We start from the raw sequence: 6,427 nt of genomic DNA on the forward strand, positions 1-6,427 counted from the left end.
GCATAGAAAGATGCATAGAGGATTTATTTTTCTTTTAAAAGTTTTATTCTCATTAAAATTGATTTTATGCATAGAAAGATGCATAAAGGATTTATTTTTCTTTCAAAAGTGTTATTCTCATTAAAATTGATTTTATGCATAGAAAAATGCATAAAGGATTTATTTTTCTTTCAAAAGTGTTATTCTCATTAAAATTGATTTTATGCATAGAAAGATGCATAAAGGATTTTTTTTTTCAAAACTGTTATTCTCATTAAAATTGATTTTATGCCTAGAAAGATGCATAAAAGATTTATTTTTATTTCAAAGGTGTTATTTTCATTAGAATTGATTTTATGCATAGAAAGATGCATAAAAGATTTATTTTTATTTCAAAAGTGTTATTTTTATTTAAATTGATTTTATGCCTAGAAGGATGCATAAAAGATTTATTTTTATTTCAAAATTGTTATTTTCATTAAAATTGATTTTATGCCTAGGAAGATGCATAAGAGATTTATTTTTATTTCAAAAGTGTTATTTTCATTAAAATTGATTTTATGCATAGAAAGATGCATAAGATTTTTTTTATTTCAAAAGTATTATTTTCATTAAAATTGATTTTATGCCTAGAAAGATGCATAAAGGATTAAATTTTATTTCAAGTGTTATTTTCCTTAAAATTGAATTTATGCATAAATACATGCATAAAAGAATTTTTATAAAAGTGTTATTCCCACTAAAGTTTATTTTTATGCATAAATAGATGCGTAAAGAATCTTTATATCAAAAATTAGAATTCTCTTAAATTCTATATTTAAATTCTATGAATAGATGTAACGAGATGTGATGTGAATCAGATAGATATGAATGGATGGGTTGTTGTAATGTGAATAGAGGTGAATAGATGTGATGTGAATCAGATAGATGTGAATGGATGGATGGATGTGATGTGAATAGAGGTGATGAGATGTGATGGATGGATGTGATGTGAATAGAGGTGATGAGATGTGAGATGAATAGATGTGATGAGATGTGATGTGAATCAAATAGATGTGAATGGATGGATGGATGTGATGTGAATAGAGGTGATGAGATGTGAATAGATGTGATGTGAATCAGATAGATGTGAATGGATGGATGGATGGATGTGATGTGAATCAGGTAGATGTGAATGGATGAATGGATGTGATATGAATAGAGGTGATGAGATGTGAGGTGAATAGATGTAACGAGATATGATGAGAATCACATAAGTGTGAATGAATGGATAGGTGGTTGTGATGTAAATAGAGGTGATGAGATGTGAGGTGAGTAGATGTGATGTGAATTAGATAGATGTGAATGAATGGATGAGATGTGATATCATGTGAATCAGGATGTAAATGATATGGGATATGAATGGATGAGATGTGATGTCATGTGAATCAGGATGTAAATGAATGATATGGGATATGAATGGATGATATGTGATGGACAAGTAGAATATCGGATTTTAATGAAAATACTCTTCTTCCATTTAATCTAAATTTGGGTAAATACCAATTTGGTGTTTTAACCACATAAATATCCAAGATATTCTTATACCAATTTAATTTATCCACTCTAATTCTCTAGGTGGAATTAGGGTAAAAATTCCTCTTTTGTCACCAAAAATTAACTCAATTCGTTTTCTACATAAATACCATAAAAATTCTTCTTTTAATTAAATACAATTATCCATTTTTTTGAATAAGCTTAAAATTCCTCTTTTTTTCATTTAACGAGTGAAATCCAAATGTCATGGGAATTCCTCTTTTATCATGAAAAAATCCTATCTAAAATTTCTCTTTAAATTAAATAAAAAATATTCAATATTCTAATTATACCAAGAATTTCACTTTTACCATTTAATTGATGAATTCCAAATGTCATGGGAGTTCCTCTTTTATCATTTAAATTTATTCATGCATAAAAAAAACTTAATCTAAGATTTCTCTTAAAATTAAATAAAAATATCCATTAATTCAAATTTGATAAGAACTCGACTTTTACCATTTAAATGATTTAATTCCAAATATGATGGAAATTCCTCTTTTATCATTTAAATTTACTCATGCATAAAAATAGATTTAACTAAAATTTCTCTTTAATTTAAATAAAAATATTCATTATTTTAATATACCTATTTTTCTCTTTCTCCATTGAAATACATGGATCTCCATTATCATGGGAATTTCTCTTTTTGCATAAAAATAAATTTACTAAAAAATTCTTTTTTTCTCTAATAATTAATTATGCATAAACATTACAATTTAAATTTCCATGGATGTGATGAAAATCATTCTTTTAGAATAGGATGACCATTCCTAGAATATGGTAAGAATTCCTCTTTTCACATTATGCATAAAGATGATTTATGTATTAATTTTCAAAATTTTTGCCATAGTTGCACTGCTAATTTTCAATAATTTTGGAAAGTATAAGACTTAGTAATATGAATATGATAGAATAACTATCATTTGGATATGATTCCAATTTATGGAATGAATTCCTAAGTTTATCATAATTTTTGTAACATAAAGGCATAAAAGCCATTTTCTTAGCCTCTAGCTTAACTAGCATAGAGTTTGATTTTCGAATTAAAAATTTCTCCCATGAGAAGCATCATTTGAATAGAGAATTGGTCATAGGAATGACCATTCTTTTGGGGAGAGAGAGATATACATAAAAACATCCTGAATTAAGCATAAATATAAACTTTTTGTGATTATTCATTAAAATTCTTTAGAAAGCTTAATTTGTATTGAAAAACCCATTCATTTGAAACTTCTCAAGCTTGAGAGGGGTTGAGAAGTGAAAACATTGAGAATATAAGAGAAAAAACCATAAAATCACATCTTACCTCTTGATTTGCTTGCTTCACTATTCTTAGAAGAAGCCCCCAACCAATCAATTGGTTAGTATGTTGAGAGGAAAGCTCCAAGGAAGGTTGAAGGGAGAGAGAAGCTCCAATCTCTCCAAAATGTAGAGGATTTTTAGGGGATAATAGAAAATATGCTTATTTTAATGTAATACTGGCATGGTCTAGTTCATAGATGAGAATACATAAGAATGAGGGTCTATTTATAGGTGAGGGAGGCCACTAACTGAGTCCAACTAAGTTCTAGAATTTTCCACGTTCAGTTTGGCTGAATTTGGATACGATTAGAACCAGTTTAGCTCCCATTTTGATCTAGTTTGATTCAGGAGAGAGGAGAGATAAAAATATCTTAATGTTTTTGAATTAAAAACCCTCCCACACATGTGAAGGAGGCACCTACCTCAAATGTCCCCCTCTCCTTACCAAGGTGTCAAAAATTCATCATTCCACTAAAATATCTCATTTTTCTAGTAATATCTCTTAATTTTTAACTAATAAACCGTGCACTCAGTCAACTCTTCATCTTATGTGAGAATTTACTCATTTTTGGGTATTTTATTTTATTCATTGGATTTACCTCATCCCAACACTTGGATTAATCCTCTTGGTCCATAGGAACCTTAATTGGACCATAATCCCAAAATTTCTAAAAATCTTGACTCTTAGGTTTAGGTTAAGGTCTTTTAAGTCATTTTTAAATGATTCCTAATGCACCTTGGAAAATTTATTTTGAATTTTTATTTCAAGAAAATATATTTTTAATTTTTGTAGAATTTTTATATCCAAAAATATCTCAATTGAATTACCACTCTCTAGAATTTTTTCATCTGTCTAGGCAAAAACAAGGAAAAATAATATTTTCTTGTATTGAGAAACAGGGAATGATTACAGGGGATTGAGGTAAAGGCTTATTTATTATTCAGGCTGAGGAGGAATCTTACATCCTCTCCCACTTAAAAAACGCGTGATGTCCTCATCTCGCAAAGTGGGGGTAATCTTTTGCCGACTCTCCCAGGTGGCGTCTTCAAGAGGGAAGAACTTCCACTTTACTAAAAGTTCTCTGAGGACTTTGCTCCTAAGAATCTTCTCCCGAACGTCAAGGATTTCCTCAGGTTGGAGTACCATCTGGCCTTGAGTTGGAGAAATCAATTGTTCATCTCATCAAGCATGTGACTCGGGCTGGATACATATTTCGTAAGCAAACTGACATGGAATACACTGTGTACCTTGAGATAGGGAGGTAGAAGAAGTTTGTAAGCTAGATCGCCCACTTTCTATATAATAGCATAAGGCTCACAGTATCTGGGAGAGAGCTTCTTGTACTTTCCTAAAGATAAGGAACTTCTTTTTGGTCGTACTTGAATGAAGACCATATCTGATTCTTCCAACTCTCTCTCTGATCTCTTTTTATCTGCACACTACTTTTGCCTTGAGTAACTCCAAGTCATGGTGGATGACATAATTCCTCTCATGTGTTCTGAGTTTTCTGGATTCATAGGCCACTGCATCACCTTCTTGCATAAGAGCATTGTCTAAGGCAAACCCACTGGCATCAGTAACTACCTCAAAGGGTTTGGTAAAATTTGGCATCAGTAACTACCTCAAAGGGTTCGGTAAAATCTGGCAACTTAAGGACAAGGTTGGTTACTAAGGCTATCTTCAATTTATCAAAGGCACTCTGACACATTGCAGTCCACTGAAAAAGTGTACTCTTCTTGAGAAGGTTAGTTAAAGGGGATGCTATCTCAGCATACCTGGGTATAAAGATCCTTTACCATCCGGTTAATCCTAGGAATCCTCTGACTTCCTTTACTGTCTTGGGTTCCGGCCATTCTATGATTGCTTGGATCTTTGCAGGGTTAGGAGAAATCCCATCTTTTGACATTATGAATCCCAAGTATTCCACCTGGTCAACAGAGAAAGAACACTTGCTCTTTTTTGCAAAGAGTTGGTGTTTTCTTAGGATTTCCAGGACCTTGCGCACATGATCTTCATGATCTGTAGCATTCTTTGAGTATACAAAGATATCATTAAAGAAGACAAGAACAAAATCATCCAAGTATTCTCTGAGAATATCCTGCATAAGATGATTAAATGTCGCCGGGGCATTAGTCAATCCAAACGGCATGACTGTGAACTCATAATGTCCATAGCGAGTATTGAATGCTATCTTTGGGATGTCCTGCTCCTTGATTCTGATTTGGTAGTACCCGGATTTGAGATCTATCTTTGTGAACATTTGGGTCCCACTTAACTGATCCAGAAGTTCATCAATACTAGGAATAGGATACTTATTCTTAATTGTTAATTGATTCAATCCTTTGTAGTCAATACAGTCTTAACGTTTCATTTTTCTTTTTTTGAAAGAGAACAGGCTCACCCCAAGGTGAGACACTGGGTCTGACAAATCCCTACTCTAACAATTGTCTTAATTGCTCCTTAAGTTCTATGGCTTCAGGGATTGGCATTTTGTATGCCCGCTGGGCTATTGGGGCTGAGCTCCGGGGTTAACTTGATTTCGTGATCTAATTCGCGAGACGGGGGCATCTCAGTCAGCTCTTCGAGAAACACATCTGCATACTCACTTAACCACTCTAGTTCTTTAGCCTTACATTTTATGTCTACTGGATTCATCTTAACGACATAAACAGCTTGCCTATTTTTGAGCCCTTTTAATAATTTGGAAGCCTTGACTAATTGTAGCACAGGGGATCCGGAAAAAGAAATTAACACTTTTTTCCTAACCAAAATCAAGCACAGCCGTCGATCTAATCATTTGAGGAAATCAATGCTTTTTTCTTAGGCACAGCCATTGATCTACTCATTTGAGAAATTCTTCAGGGTTTTATTTAACTACTCGAATTCTAAGCGTATTCCTATTATTTCAATTTAGTTATTAAAACTCCACTGATTCCAGCCCATCCGGCCCATGGGTTAGCCACCACCTAACCATTGGAATCGGTAGAACCAGACAATTACTCACCTACCCATAGTTGAATGCCTTTCTTAACTTTTACTTTCAAATACAGATACGCGGGTTAAAACTTTGACATATAAAATAATCCATTGACAAACAGTTATTGGTTACAGATATCATAACTCAAAATTTTCATCCAATCTCTTGTTTCTCAAAAAACAGTACCACTCTGGACTCTCCGTTGAGACCGGCTGGTCAGCAAAACAAGATCCAGTAAACAGATTACAATAATCATTTCGTCCATCATACATATCTTCCACAATGTACGCATGGGTGTCCTAGGCACCGTGAGCCCGTGCATCGCCTGGTCAGAACCCTCCACGATCCTCTTTAGGTGTCCTGGCACTTCACTCAGGGACGACTTCGTCGGCCCTCGTCCATCGTACCAAAAAAGCGCACTGTTTTTCAACCATACGAAGACTGGTCACTACCTAGGCAGGCTTTGCCGCGTGAGCTGTCCTTTGATGAACACTCCCCGCTAGCTGTTGCAACCGAACTTCCCTTAGAAAAACATATACCAAATGCTCCCTCCAGCATTCTGGCGTAAGACAGTCCTTTAAAAAAACAAG

This window comes from Cibotium barometz, chromosome 55, assembly GCF_041138505.1.
Source record: "Cibotium barometz isolate CiBa-2024 chromosome 55, ASM4113850v1, whole genome shotgun sequence".
NCBI classification, from domain to species: Eukaryota; Viridiplantae; Streptophyta; class Polypodiopsida; order Cyatheales; family Cibotiaceae; genus Cibotium; species Cibotium barometz.